Source organism: Falco punctatus (genome assembly GCF_963210335.1).
Source record: "Falco punctatus genome assembly, chromosome: 1".
Taxonomy (NCBI): Eukaryota; Metazoa; Chordata; class Aves; order Falconiformes; family Falconidae; genus Falco; species Falco punctatus.
The window spans coordinates 64,818,562-64,834,745 of NC_137580.1; positions in this window are offsets into that span (position 1 = coordinate 64,818,562).

Consider the following 16,184-nt stretch of genomic DNA (forward strand, 5'->3'; position numbering starts at 1 on the left):
GAAGAGCAAGAGGAAGCTTTATTTAGCCTGTTGTGTCCAATCCTGTAGTAATACAGCATATAATAACTTCCAAGAAGTGAAAGGCATACTGAGCTCACATTTCAGGTAGTTTTCAGGATAACTCTTTGGCTGTTAAAATCGTATGTCATACTAGACATAAATTATTAGAAATTATTTGCTACGGTCTGCATTCATATTACCTCCCAGGGACCTTTCAGACTGGATTTATGGAGAGAAATATTTCCTGAACGTTTCCTTCTAAAGAAACTACAGATCACAGGACAAACAGAGTTTTGATGAAATAAGGACTTCAGATTTGAATTGCTGACCGATACCTATGTTAGAGCATGCAGCCTCCAGGGGTAATTAGGGATAACTGTCCGCAAGGATAGTTGCATCTTACAGCAGTTCCTGGTGGAAGTGGAAGGATTATTGTGTGCTTTATGACAGAGGCAGATGCCACTGAGTACCAGCCACTTAGCTGGTTCTTCTCCTGCAGGAGTATTGTGGAGACATGGCACAGGACTGAGAAGAGCCTTAAAGATCTTGCATCCTGGTGAGCTGAAAGCTGTGAATCAAAATTGTCTTTAGGTAAGGATAGGTGATTGTCTCCTGGGCCTTACTGGTTTAATATAAACCTGCAAAATGTAAAGAAATATCACCTTACTTGTGGTGGTATGCATCAAGGCTCAGTGCTACACTGTGGTTGTTCCCAGCTTTCGTCTACTTGTTCTGGAAAGTGCTTTTCATCCCCTTTTTTGCTGCAGCCCTAGTCTGCTTGTGCTGTGAGGCAGCATGGCACATCAGGCAGCTCACAGATCATATGCAACAGAAAACCTTTGCCCATGAGATGTAGGTAGCTGTTCTGAACACTGCAGATTTTACCATCACTTTGCCTTTCTTTTCAAAGTTGTCCTTGCCCTTTGAGAAAACATCTTGCATGAATCTAGAAATGTCATCCATCCTGCATCTTCTTACCCAGATCCTAAGATCTTGTCTGCCCCAGATGGGCACGGATGAACAGTTCTGACTCCATATACCTCAAGTCCACAGGTAGCCTGAATCCTGGGTAATCATGCAAATACAGGGACTGAAAGATAACAACAGGCAGGGCTTTAGTTCATTGCCTGGTCTGTATTACCAGGGTCAGTGAGGATAAGGTGCAGCAGCATGGCTCTTCATAAAACCTTACTGTGCGTTGCTTTGTGCTTCTATTATAACAACCTGGCTCTGTGTGATGGGGGAAGGAGTCTGATAGAAAAAGCTTTTAGTACGGAGATGTGTGAATAAAGGAATTCTATAATTAAAATAATGACCAACACAGGTGACATTTCTTTATAGTTAATAGCTGCTGGTGTGAAAGGCCCTGAGGCAGAGCCTCAGGCTGCTAAGCTAGCAAGTGAATGGCTAGGCTCTTTGACCTGCAGTTCATTCATAATATAAATGGTGATGCTACGAAAAACCTGACCAAAATGTTCATAGGGATGACTTCTTGGGCTGTGTGGGAATACCAGCAACTTTGTATTTGGGGCTGAAGCAGATTTCTCATGTTGGCAGTGGGATTTGCACCAACTCTTTAGGAAGATCCAGAACTGTAAGCATCACTTCCATCGGGAAAGCAAAAGAAGTCTTATCCACTTGAGAAAGTGTAAGCAATTATAGGCAAATTATGCTGTAAGAAGGTTATGGAGATTTTGACCTTTAGGGCCATGAAGGTTGACCTATCATAAGTGAGTGCACTCAAAAAAAAGTGGTGCTGAAAGAGGTGATGGCACAGAGCTATCCCTTCTTGCAGAACCTCCATGCCTGGTGATTCTTTTTCCAACACTTCTGACAAAAAGGGATGGACAAAGGTGGATGGTTCTGAGTGATTCTGCAGGTAGGAGAATGGGGCTTGTAACCAGGAGGAGGAGATGGGGCAGCGGTTTGCCAGCCAGACACTGCAGTGATGTTCCCTGGACACTGCTTTTATTGGTGATTCAGAAATAGGTCACGCTCTGCACATCTGGTCTTGCCAAAAGCAGCCAAACTACCTCTAGCAGTGTGGTACCACCCTGATCTGTCAGAGCTGGGTGCAGCATCCAGGTAAGGCTGTGTCTATGCCAGGGGGGCTCACATATCACAGGCTGAGCTGGGTAGCCTTATTTGATACAAACTGGGTTTAGGCTAAGAACATCATTTCTGCAAATCCTGACCACTTCATAAATTCAGCTTTGGCCAACTTATCTGTGAGGATATTCTAGTCCCCCTAAATGTTCAGGCAAGTAAAAGCCAATGCTTTGTTTTCAAAGTACTGATTAAAATACTCCACTGTGCTGAACTTTGCGTAGAGGTTGTTCCCAAAGCTTTTTTCCAGATTTCTAGCTCACCATGAAATCAGTTATTGCCCACTTTTAATCCTGACTATCAAAATCGTTTGTCTCCACAGATTGCCAAGTGGATAGCTACAGATGTTATTGTGCTGAACACAGGGAGACGTACTAACAAATCTACTGTAACAAGTAACCCATTACGGTAAGAGAAGACTTTGTGCTCTGAAACAAATATCTTTAGACCAGTCTGAAATACAACCTACTATCATGTTTTCTGCACAGCTAGCAATTTTACTGTATGACACAACAAATCTCAGTGCGAAATAGCTGGGTTTTATTCTCTCCTAAAAATCGAACCTGCTGCACTGTAGCATATGGGAATTGGGCTGAAGGAGTGGACTATTTTCTGTGATTGGGTTTTCATGAAGCTCTGCAGACAGAGCTTTTGATACCAACTTATTCTCCATAGAGTCATCGAGTTTACAAAGCTAAGCCATACCATTAATACTGTATGTGTGCTATCCTAAAACAAAATCCATAGGACAAATTCTTAGCTGGTATGAAGAACTGCAACACCAGCCATGACATCTAAAATAGTTCCTTCCCATCTCAAAGATTTGTACCAGTTTGACTCTGTATTAGATCCCTCACTTCTAGATGCCAACAGCCTCTGCCCAGCCACCCCTGTCTCCTTCTGCATTCCCATCTCATCAGAACATCTTTCTTAGTCTCAGCCTAGTTTTCTTCGTAAATTTGTCTATCTCATTTCAGCTGTTGACTTTTAGCACCTTGCTGAAATTCTGCTGGATTTTTCTACTAGGAATGCATAATGCATCTCTGGCACCCAGGCCATTTCTGTGTGAAGTACAAAGTCCTAGCTTCCACCACATGAAGAGCTACAATTAAGTAAAGAAAACGGAGACTTTCCAAGTCTGTTTTTTTTTTATTTGCTTAAGAATGTAAAGCTACTGAATTCACTGTCTGCCTGTCCCTTTTATGCCCCCTCTAACCACTCTCCAGTAACTTTTGAGTCTATTGACAAATTTTGCCCAGAGATGACATAGAGGACAGAGGTTTTAAAGAGACTTAGTTCCTCCAATATTAATAAAAATTCTCTCCTTCACCTGGTTATCTATGGCAAAGATTGCTATATGAATCTGCCTGTTGTCACATGCTAGAGAACTCACAGAAAGGCAGTACAGTCCCTATCTCAGGAAAACTTTTGGATATTAGACAGCAGTTGTTAAAAAAAAAAAAAAAACACAAAAAAACCCACAAAAAAAAAAAAAAAACAACCCCCAAAAAAGACGAAAACACACACCAAACCCAGTGTGGGTCTCCTTTTCAAAGTTGCACTGTGGGCAAAATAACAAAGTTTTCCCTACTCCTACAGATTTTTCTAGTAGTGATTGTTTTGAGAAAACCACCTGATGTAGTTCAAGTGATAAAATGCTGGCAAATTTATAAGCAGCTGAAAGCAAGATCTTGTAATAGTCTGTTGGGCAACTTTACTTGGTGGTCTTCTTGGGGTTGGCTAACAAATGGGTTAATAGATGTCAGTTTCCACAATTCCAGATTGTGCAGCCACGTTGCTGGGAAGAGACGCTTGACAGTTCAGAATCAGGTTGCTGGAGAAGCATGGGGGCATTCTGCACTGCACCACCATTCTGGGAAGGAAGAGGTGTTAAAAAGAAGCCAAGTATTTTTTGTAGGTTTTTAAATGTGCTGCTATTAGGGAAAAAATCACCACAAACAAACAAAACAGAAGCCAAGTGCTACTGCTTTTTTGTAACAGTTGCAAGTGCTCTTTGTGTTAGTAAGGTCTGGCTTCATCATGAAAGCATGCTGTCACCATCTCTTGCATTCTCTCACATCTTCCACCTGTGTGGCTTTCACTGTGTCTCTATGCAGGAATATGTGTTTTACAGAAACTTCAGCTATAAACCTCTTTAGTGGAACTCTGCATGCTTAACAGTTGACATATCAGTTTGTTTCTATGGAGTGAATATTAAAATTAATGTAAAAGAGTAAACCCCAAAGATTAAATTAAAATAACAAAAGAGATATTACTTACTGAAAGAAAATGAATTAACAAAATTAAACCATAGACCGTGAATTAGATTTTCCATGGAGCTCAGCTCCTATTAAGCAACAGTATAAACAGAGGCACCGAAGGGCTCAGCCTCTCTCTGCTCCCGCGCTTTCTGTGGGAGCAAATTGGCATAGCTAGTTTCTAGATCTGACCCTTTTGCAACTTTTTATTTGCACTTGAGTTATTCATCATGGTTCACTATTAATTTGCAAGATGCAGCCAGCGGGACCTAGCACAGGTGATGTTGTACGCAACATGTGATAGCTTTGCTGTAATGAGGTTGGATGGTTGGAGTAGTTCCCCTCCAGAAACCAGCGTTGATGGGGAAGTCAGTCTATTGCATTTGTACAGTCTTAATCTTGAACAACCTTATCCATGGTGATACTCCTGAAGTTTTAGCAAGGGCTGTAGTTTCCTTGCAAGGTATATATCTGGATGTTTTTGTGAAAGTGAATGGATTTGTAGTTCGTCTTTAAGCACCTCTTTCAACTGACACCCTGGATGGTTTCCAGTATGATCGGTATTATGTTAATGTGGGGAAGATACAATTCAGCTCCATGCTGCAAAAGCAAAACAATGTCCTAGTTGTACTGGGGACTACGAATTAATTCCCAGGTGTCCTGGTTTCAGCTGGGATGGAGTTGGTTTTCTTCTTAGTAGCTGGTGCAGTGCTGTGTGTTGGGTGTGGTATGAGAACAATGATGATAGTGCACCGATGGTTTTGGTTGTTTCTAGGTAATGTCTATATTAAGACAAGGACTTTTCAGTTTCTTGGGCTCTGCCAGCAAGAGGGCTTGGGGGGCACGGGGAGCTGGAAGGAGACGCAGCCGGGACAGCTGACCTGAGCTAGCCAAAGGGATATTCCATGCCATTGAACATCATGCTGAGTATATAAGCTGGGGGAAAAAGAAGGAAGGGGGGGGGGGACGGGACGGGACGACAACATTCGGCATTATGGCATTTGTCTTCCCGAGATCACATTAAAATGTGATGAAGCCCTGCTTTCCTGGGGATGGCTGAACACCTGCCTGCCCATGGGAAGTGGGGAACTAATTCCTTCTTTTTGCTTTGCTTGCATACACACCTTTTTCTTCACCTATTAAATTGTTCTTACCTCAACCCTCAAGCTTTACATTCCTTTCCAATTCTCCTCCCCATCCCTCTGGGTGAGGGGGAAGTGAGCAAGCAGCTGTGTGCTGCTTGGTTGCTAGCTGGGGTTAAACCACAACATCAAGTGTTACAATTTTGTTCCTTCCTACTCAGGGGGATGAGAAAGGACAGTCCTCTCTTCTACTCCTCACAGAACAGCAGTCACAGCATGTGGGACTGTTTGGGTGCAATGTGGGAGAGGCAGGTGAGCTAACAGCTTAGAAGGAGTTCTAGGTGGATGCTTGAACCTCCAGGTGAATCCAGCTGACCCCAAGACAAGAGGGTGTGTGAGGGCTGGGCAGTATTTAAGCCTAGCAGGCTGAGTTGCTATCAAACTTGAAATGAGGGGTAAGTATTTTAATAGTGCTATTCCATGGGAAGAAGGACTGTCTGAAGGTGAAGATATTCCTGCACTGAGGTTTTGCCACTTCTGTTCTTTTTTATAGCACTGAACAGGCCCCTTCCTCATTATGGCTGTATTTGTAAAAAGACAACTCAGAAAAGACAACTAATTTCTGTATGCAGCCCTGTGGTTACTCCCAACTCATCTGTTCTTGTCAGTTGTCTATCACTTGGCTCTGATCTGTAATCCAGCACTGTTCCCTGTCCTGGTTTGGTTCCCAGTGCCATGAGATGGTGAGTGTGACAGTGAGCTGGCATGGACCAGGTAGACATCACTTGGCAGGTGTATGCATGTATGTGGTACTGTCATGAAAAGCTCAGACTCTTGAGCGGTCTGGACTGGATAAAAGCAATGTGTAAGGATGTAAAAGGTCCCTTGTTTACTGTTTGCATGGCAGCAGATGTTAATCTGAGCTGGTGGCTTGGGTAGAGAAGAGAGCATGTTTTATTATCTGGTCTATATTATCTGGGCATGGAAAAGAAGTGAATGTCTGTCATCATACAGGACTAAGAAATGCAAATCCTGGTGCAGCCTGTTCATCATCAGTCTGCCTGCTTCCCAAAGTGTGTTTGCACTGGCACTGTAGGAAATGGTTGTGAAAGGAAATGTGGGCTAATATCCTATAATCCCCCTTATCCTGGTCACGAAAAGCTAATATCACAAATAAGTCAATGCCAGGTCATCTCATGCAGTGTGTAAGTTTGTGTTCCTTAAAGAAATAAAGTGCTAACTGAAGTCTGACACTGAGCTTTAAGAAAGCAACATATTTAAACACATGGAGAAATAAATACCTTATCTTGTGGTATAGGCATCAGCAATGACCTGGTATTGGGGCCCTGCTTGGTCTGGGGGATTTTTTTTGTTTGTTTGCTTGCTGAATTTTCCAGAAATGTCTCTGAAAGCTGATACAAAAAACTGATGGTGGGTCACTTATGCTGGAGGGAGCACTTCTGTTCTGATGGTGCTGAATCCCTGGTTCCAGTTACTTGAACAGTTTGGCTGGTGTCTCCTCTGTCTGGCGAGTAAAAATTAGCTGTGGAAAAAAATGGCTATTCCTGTGCAGCTGCTGCAGACTAACACTTTCTGACAGTGACTTAACCAATCGTATGCTTAGTGTGTCCCCAGAAAGCCAAATTTTCAAAGCATTTTCCATTAATGGCTGTTGCACAGCAGTGACTTTGATTCCAGGTAGGTACATTACATCAAACTTATCTTATTTTATATAGATGGTGGTGGGAAACACAGTGTGCCGATGTAGCTTACTAAATTATCGACGTCAGTGGGTAGGTAGTTACTTCGAGCATGCTGCACATCTGACCCAGCTGCGAATATAGCCAGTTTAGGGCTGATATGTTTAGCATAATAGCTAATCTGTCTCATTTAGCAGGAAATGTGCCTGAGCTTGTATGTGATATATCTGACTCGGTGAGTGGCATGTCTGACTCAGCAGCTGAGTAATATTACTCATTCTGGAATATATCTTCTTCAATGGAAAATATACATTTACACACACATTTATAATTTTTGTTAGCAGATAATTGAGCACACACCAGAATGAATCAATCCTACTTAGTATACTAGAGGGTTTTTTGTGTGGAGATTTCCGCCCCCCCCCCCCCCCCCCCCCCCCCATTCCTCTTGACCATGATTTTATGTTATCAGCTGCTGGGATGTATTCGAAGCCAAATGGAAACCTCGGACTCCCATGAGCTTTGTCTCAGGCCCTGTAAGCCAGCCCAGCCACTCAGCAGGTAAGATTGAATGTAAGTAGAATACATTGTGTATCTTCCTGCCCTGTGGTCCTGCAAAGTGTTCCAGAGAGCGTTTCTTTTATTTGCCAGAAAGCTGTGTTGAATTTACCTTTGAATAAGATGAGGTGAGAAACTCATGGCCTTGAGGCTGATGCAGCCTACAATTTTACTTCTTCCACAGTCTGATGTGTTTTAGATTTTGTTGTGTGATGGGTTTTTTTGTGGGTTTTTTTAATGCATTAAGTGCTGTATACAACAAAAGTGTGTGTGAGTGCGTGACCAGCAAAAGCTGTTTGCAGGCTTTCTGGGCTCTCAGCACAGGCAAGGTTCCCAGCTCCTCAAAGTAATTGTAGGTGTTTTCTGATCACTGCATACTTACCACCCCTGCTGTTACTTAGTCTTCTCCCTGTCAGGGATCAGCACACAGTGTTTCAACAGCCCACGTTCTGCAGGATCACCTATTCTTTCTTAAAAGGGCAAGGTATTTCACAAGATTTGGAAGGCTGGCAGTGCAGTGCTACAAGCTAGCTAGCGCTGGGGGTTCAGCATCCCAGGATGGCACATGAGACCTTGGAATAGCAAGAATATCGAAATGTGGCTCAGAAGGGAAGCAGGGCTGCCTCCCAAGTTGAGCTGGCGTTCCTAGAGGAATGATGGGAGAGCAAATGCATATCTGTTGAGTGAGCAGAATGCCTAATGGAAGGGAAGCCGATCATCTGATTAGCATTGGCACCTTATCCTTCAGCAGCAGGTTGCCTCAGGCAGTGGGCACGAAGCTGTTCATCCCACACAGGTTTCATGTTGTTCTGCTCTGTTTTGCTTCTGCTTTGATTTGCTTCACTTCTTTCTCATTTGCTGGAAGACAGACTCAATAAACCTTGAATACAACTTGCTCAACGGAGGGTTGCGCTATTTTTATTCTTTGTGGGCATGCATAGCTTCACACCTGTCCGCCTGTGCCATTAGTGTGTTTGCTCTTAATGTTGTGCTGCTTTCAATATCAATGGGAACACTCTCACTGCTGCTGGCTATTTTTGGGGGTTTTGTTTTTTAAGAGATGAGTCCCCACTGTGTGAATCTTCAGCTGTGCATGTTATTGTTGAAGCCACATAAGTAGCACCACAAGGCTGGAGCCTGCTGGTCAAAATGCTGTGGGTGGCAGGGCCATTAGCACAACACAGAGAATCCCAAGCGTTGGTTTAAGTTACTCAGCCACTGTGCTCCAAGTTCCCTTTTTTCTTCATGTGATAAATCTAGCTGGCTTTTTTCTGATTACCACATTAGAAAAAAAAAAAAAATATCTCTTGAAAAGACAAATGAAATGTTGCCCGAAGAATCAGTTTGCCTGTTTGCTTTTGCTCACAAAACCCTTCACTGCAGCTCCTAATAAATGTTTCAGTTCTGTTTAGCATGCAACCATTCCTAAATGAAAGATACCCATGCTTTCTCTATTAGTGTTGGATGAAACTAGGAATGGGAAATTTGCCTCCACCTTTCTTGAGTGTCCTAGCATAGAATCCACTGTGTGGTGAGCAAATAGCACAAGTGAGATAATGCTGGTTGTGGGCCTTTTGTCTGCTTTTGCTCCTGAGTATTTGAGGCAAATCACGAGCACCTCCTCACAGGGGAAAGCATGTGTCGGGAAGAGTAATGCACAGGCTGTTTATCTACCTGTCTTGGACTGTTCACTGTGGGATGGGGATGATTTGTGATACTGTTAACTCTCCAGCATTTATGGAAGAAGCAGCAAAGAAAGACCTCTTGAGTTCAAAACCTTCCTAAAATTTGGACAGAATGTAGGTTCAAAGCGGCCTCCAGTGTGACCCTTTGCTCAAAGTAGACCTTATAAAAGCAGGTTGCTTGGCTCTTGTCCCACTGAATTTTAAGTTTTTCCAAGAATGAAGATCCCACAGCATCTCCGGATGCTTGTGCCAATGTTTGATCACACTTGACTCAAGATAACTTCTCTGTGTTGCAGGATTAGTAGCAGAGGAAGCAAAAATAGTTACTAGATATTGGCAGCTCTCTGACACTTCTACTGTCAGTGCCAAAACTGTACAAGCTTCTTCAGGACTGAAGGAAAATAAATATGTATCCTCATGTCCTCAGTAAGATCAGAGGTGCTAACACTGGCTTTGTTGGAATACAACATCCCATACACAGCCTGGTAAGTATGTAACTTAAACACACCAGCTTTTCAAATGGTTTCAAAAGAATTTAATGGGGGCTGAGCACAAAGGGAAATCTTCCTGTGTCCTTGTAACTATCCCTGAGCTACTGTTGTTAGCCACTTGGAATTTGCACATTTATTCCAAGTTTTATTGAAATGATGGAAGAAGTCACATGAAAATCATAGGTACCTTTGACAGCTCAGTCAAATAGGAACCTACCACCATGTGTTATGCTAAAAAAGTGACTAGCAATAGGGTTCTAGATTATTTATTTTATATTATCTGCAAATAAAATGTGGATTGCATCATCTAAAGGTAGGATTCAAAGAAACTATGATACTGTTTTCAAAGATTTCATTAAACAGGATGATGTGTGTCTTGTAATGTTCCTGTATTGACCTTTCATTAAAATAATCAGAGTAAAACTGTGTACAACTTCAATCCCTCCCCCCAGCAATAATTGACTTAAGCCATAATTTTGAAGAGATTAGTGATGTGGATTGCCTGGCTTGAGAAACCACAAAAGAGCCTGATTTCCAGAGAAAAGTTGATTCATATGTCTTTTTTAAACTGTGTCCATATACATTGAAATATTAACTTTGATAATTTTGATTTCCCTTTCTACCAACAAATCTTTTAAATGGGAAATAAATCATTTTTTTTCATCTGACCAAATATTGCAGTTCATTTACAACTGTTATCTATGGAGTTAAGCTGTAGTACGATAGACTTTTGTCATGTGGAGGTTTGCTGCAGCACAGAATTGGTGCTAAAAAAGTTCATGCCCACCCTTTCTTTCAGTGTTGATGTGAGTCAAGCTTACTATAATTAATTTGCATGTGGAAAACTGCCTCTCTGCCAAGAGATAAAGATGATGACTTTGAGATACCACAATTATGTCATAAAATGTATTTATCCAGAAGCCTGCCTCTTCCAAAGTAGATGTCTTTGTAGTGCTCATTCAGTGTATGCCCCTTTTGTGGTTTCCACACTGTAGCTGCAGTAACTGACAGCTGAAAACATCATTGCGAGGCTGTCAAATGTGCTGTCTGCATAACTGGTGATAATCTAACTATTCTTCAGCTTCACATATCAAACTGCTGGGAAGTGATACTTCAATGCTTGTTATTGGCAACAGTAGGTGGAATTGAGTAATGTGGTTTGAGTGTCAAAGGCCTGTGGTGCTGGCAGGAATATTAATGATAGATCAAACACAGCACAATAGTGGTGCCAGACTAGAGCGTAAGGCAGGATCTTGCAATCCAGATCACACCTGCTTAGACATTACCCACAGGAATATTCCCACGTGCTAACAGAAATGAAGATGGGGCTCTAGCGGTGACCCCTTTAATTCAAAAGCGGAAAGGGACGATACAGACCGACCAAGTGACGTGTGAGATCGCAGTGTGCTCTGCTGTGCATTCCTTGTTGTTTTGCAGTGCTGCCATGCTGCAGAAGCTGGTGAAGAGGAGGGGTTATTAATTCCTGGTTTGTCATCATCACTGCTGCTCCCATCTGGCTTCTGTTGTAAAATCTTTCAGTGATGGCTAGGCTTGCACTTGCTGTATTAAGTGGAGTTTGCAGGACTGACATTTAAGATGTCCTTGATTTAGAGCCAGCTTGTGACATGCTTTCTTGTAGCAAATAGTTCCCAGTTGCAGAAAGGGTCCCACTGCCTGCGTTTTGGCTGCTCCTAGCACCCACAGGGAACTGAGCTGGGAAAGGTGTCTGACTTCAGCGTCTGTGTTAGCAAACGAACTGAAACACTGGGAACTGTTGGTGGGATGATTGTGAGGAAATGTCTGGGTACCTTGTGCAATCAGCTTGCTTGGTTGTTAACTTTATTTAATGGCTTAACGTCCTTCTTGATGCCACGGTCATATATCCTGTTGCCTTTAGTGACTTTTCCAGCACAGGTGCTCTGATGACAGGCTTGGCCCACTCTTTTTCACATGTAGGACCCAGATTATTGAAAGTTCTACATGCTTTTGAAAGTCTCTGTGTTTGGTTTATTCACTATGTTAAATGGAGATGATGCAAAAATACCAAACAGTCCTGAGTTGTGGGGCAGACATCTGGGTCGAACTAACTGTACTTGGAAAACCTTTGGGGAAGGGCACCGCAAAATTTTTTTGCAGTTATGTGGAGTTTCTCAGTAGGGAGTCAGCTAACAGTATCCAGAGCAACCCAGCAAGCAAGAAGCGTATAGCCAGGAGCTAAGCAAGATACAGAGATTTCATTATAAATTAGTGTTGGAAATTAGAGCCAGACTGTGAAGTAACCACAATTAAAATTCAGAAAGCAAAAAAGAAAAAGCTTACCTAGTGACCTCTCCTTGCTGCAGAGGCTTAGAAAAGAAGCTATGCTACTTTAGTATTCTAGCATAACTTGCACATTACTGAAATTGTTAGGAAATTAAAGGAAAACCAGAGGACTGATTCTTAGCTGATGAAAATCAGCATAACCCAGCTGATATCAAGGCAGCTAAACAGCTCTACAAGAGCTAAACATGTACCTCTAAACCAACTGCTCCCCACTTGCTATGTCAGTGTAGATGGAGAAAATGAAGCAGCTTTTTTTTGGCAAGACTATGTGCTGATCCAGAATTATATACCTCTATTCAAATAATATGAGCTGGTTTAGGAATAAAGAACCTCAAAGTAAGTTATCTCCAGGGGGGAGAGAAATAGATCCATAATAAAACAGATCAGTACAAAGTGATTTTTCGGTGATCGTTTGTTGAATTGCCTTTAATCAATTTATTATACTAATATGAAACCAAACTGTTCCCCTTTCAGTTTTCTTATCAACATTAAAAACCTAAAATGCAAACCAACAAAAAAAAAAACCAAACCAAGATTCTAACACAGGAGCTTCATGGAAAAAAAAAATCTAAATCAAAGGCAGCCAAATAAAACAAGAGATTAAAATATACAAAATACTGCAATTTATAAGAAAAACATTGAATTATTGAAACTCCATAGAAGAGATGTCACAGCAGCGCTTCTAGTCTGCCTGATTAAAAAACCACACTATCCTTCCCGTTCCGCCCTTTGATGTCAAGAAGTGTATTGTGATTTAAAATGATGTATGTAGTTCAATCGGATTGATCCAGAAAGTTCAAAGATATTGTCATTTTCTGAGCATTTACACTTTATCTTGTGTGGTGGAAAGTATGTTGCACGTATGCACAGTGTAATCTTTTAATACCCTGTTGTAGGACTGCGAACAGAAAACACTCTTTTTTGCAGAGCGAAAAAGTAAGCAGCCTCTGTAGAACGGCTCTGTGCTGACCTTCACTGTTCTGTGTCCATACCCAACGCAATCAATGCAGTAAGTGTCTTGCTCGCAGGAGTGCTTTGTTCTCCCTGATTGATTATTTTGTTATAAATTTACATACAGCCTTTGTGAGCTGCCTGATAATTACAACATCAGCTGGCAGACTGGAGCTTGAGGGCAGCCTGAGTGGGAATGACATTCTTACCACTGAAGAGGCGCACAGGGCTTGTGATGGCAATTTTGGTGAGTGATGCACCATCTGGTAGCCCTCACCATGCAAATGTCTTTGGGCAGAGCTGCCTCCACAGGATGGTGATATCATCGTGTGCTTTGTATGTAGGGGGCCCAAATGAGTGTGAGGGGCAATAAGGTCCAAAGGGGCTCGGTCATTGGTTCTTGCAAAGAGAAGTTCATGTTTTAGCTGGGAAGGGGGCTGTTGTTTGCCTAATGGGACAGAGACTAGGTTTTCCATGCATTAGATGCTACATAACATGAGAAATGCTTTTTTCCCTGGCAGGGAATTCTCACCTCGAATTCTGGACAGCCAACCTATTTTAACAACTTGTGCCATGGCTAGTGAGTACTGGTTGCAGGCTGTACTGGGGCAAGTACCTTCTGAAATTACTCGCCTACTGTGAGTGTTAGGCATGCCATAGTCTAAAACACCTGTCCTAAAAATTCTCCACTTAAATAAATGAGATTAAAAGAATACCATGATTCCCTTTTCACAGATGAAAAATCCAGTTGTAGAAAAAAGGAGTACTTTAAGGCCTGGTGAAGTAGGTGGAAAGGCAGCATTGCGTTGTAGCAGGCTTTAACAAGTTGCTTAGGGGTTTTGTGCCTTTGCAAAGGGCTGGTCTTGGCATTGCTGAGCAGAGATTCAGAGCCCTGCCTCCAGTACAGAGAAAGCTGAATTTAAGAACTATTTTAAAGGATTTAAATCTTACAGATTTTCCTCTTCATTATTTGTGATTTTTTTTTTTTTTAGTCAGAATTTATGTAGATTTTTTTTTATTTCCCCAGAAGTGCCATTGAAAGAATGAGACGCTGTGATTCTCCATCTTACTACGGAAACTTTTGGTTTATTTTGGCATTTCTTTGGAGTGATGGCCTGTTCAACAGACTGCAGAATGGACCCTGCTTGCTTAAGGCCTGTAGCAGGGAATAAACCCAGCCAGCATAATTGGAGCTATATCTATTTACACCAGCTGAAAGATGTGACCCCTGATCTTTGATTACTCTGGTGGAGTAGAGTGCTACAAGGCAGGGATTTTTCAGCAGTCTATTATCTACTTGAATTGCCTGGCCAGCTACAAGTTACAGAGGCTGTAAACAAGGGGAAACTGGTATGGCAAACTGATCAATTACAGAATATTGAAAAGATCCAGGAAGCGGCAGCAATGCTGCTGAAGCCAATATGGAAAAGCCTTTCTTGTCCAATAACCTCAATCTTGTGACAAGGATTATAACAAGATGGAAAATGGCACAACATGAATGCATTCTGGTGGCAATGATTGCTGTGAGAATTGGGACTGGTTTGTACTTCACCCACTCTGTCTATCTTTCCTAGATGCTGTATCTCAGGCAACCCAGGCAGAAGGTGTTATATTTATTATGTCTCCGTCACTTTTTATCTCTTGTAGTGAAACCCGACATTAAATTCTCTCTCCAGCTTCCACTTTTTTAAACAAGCAGAAAAATGTGACAGCATTACCTTCACTCAATCTCCTAATTAGCCCCGCAGAATATATTTCTTTTTTCTCTGTGAAGGTCTGTGCCATGGGTCTCTAAAGTGGTTGCTCCTAGCACATTTTCTGCCTCGCCTGGTACAATGAGCTGCCCTGTGTTTTTGGAGATGGGTTTGGTTTCATTTTTGCTATGCAGCAGGTTGACAGTCTTAAAGAAGTGAGGTCTGGAGACCATACATAAAGCTTGAGAGATGGCATGGCACCTGTCTGGAAAAGGGTGATGCTTACCCTGTCTGTACGGAGTCTGCTAGATAGCTGGCTGAAGGCCCTGTAGTTAAAAATTATATATAAATAAAATATATTTGAGCACATTGCAGGATTTCTACATTCAGCTCATTAAATTCTTTTCCCTTTTTCTGTATTGAAAAGGCTTCTTTGAGCCATTAAAAGTGCTCTTTATCTCCCAGAGATTGTTAGCAGCAGGAGGTGTGGAGGGAGAATCCAGCTTTGGCAGTCATGGGATCAAACTTGCCAGGTCAGATCTGTATTATTTTTTGATACGTTAGTGCGTGTTACGGTCATCTAGATAAGATCAGAGCTGGTAACTGACAACAAAGAGGTGACAGCTTCTCTCAGCTGCCTTTGAATAGAGCTTGTGGTGCAGCTGTCCTCTCTCCACGTGAAGTTTAATGTGTCAGCATAAACCACTGCTGCTGTGGTGGCAGTTTCACCTGAATGATGGTTTTAGAGTTTGCCGCCATGCAACTTTCTGCGGCCACTTCCCAGGAGACTGCATGTACAAGCGCCACAAAACATGCAGTCAGTTAAGGAACGATGTAGCTTTCATCTTCTCCTAATGGGCCACTTTCCTTGCACTCAGTTCCAGTGTAAATTGTGCATCCTGGCTGGGCTGGCCAGAGAATGCAAGTCCTGGTAGGATGGCAGTGAAGGCTTCTCTCACCTGCAGGTGGTTTCTTGCCCCAAAATGTGTTATGCCTAGTTGAAGTCAAGTTTGTTTTATTTCAGCAGTCACGGCCAGCTACATGGTGCTGTTGCCTGTAACTGACAATGTCAAAAAGGAACAACGAAGTGTCACCAGCAGGTTAAAATGGCTCCAATCTTCTCTGAACTGGCAGCACTGGTTCCTGGTCTTCAGGGCAGGACTGCGAGATCCAGGTAAAGTCGCAACTTGTAAGTGCCCACACCAGCTTGTGAGCTACTTGCTGTCTTGTGTCTATGGTCATTGCCTGGTTCCAGTGGGCTGGAGTGGGGACTAAATGTTTGCAGTCTGGGACTGCAGCTTGTGCTCTTCTGGCCTCGAGCAACTTAGCTACTGCTA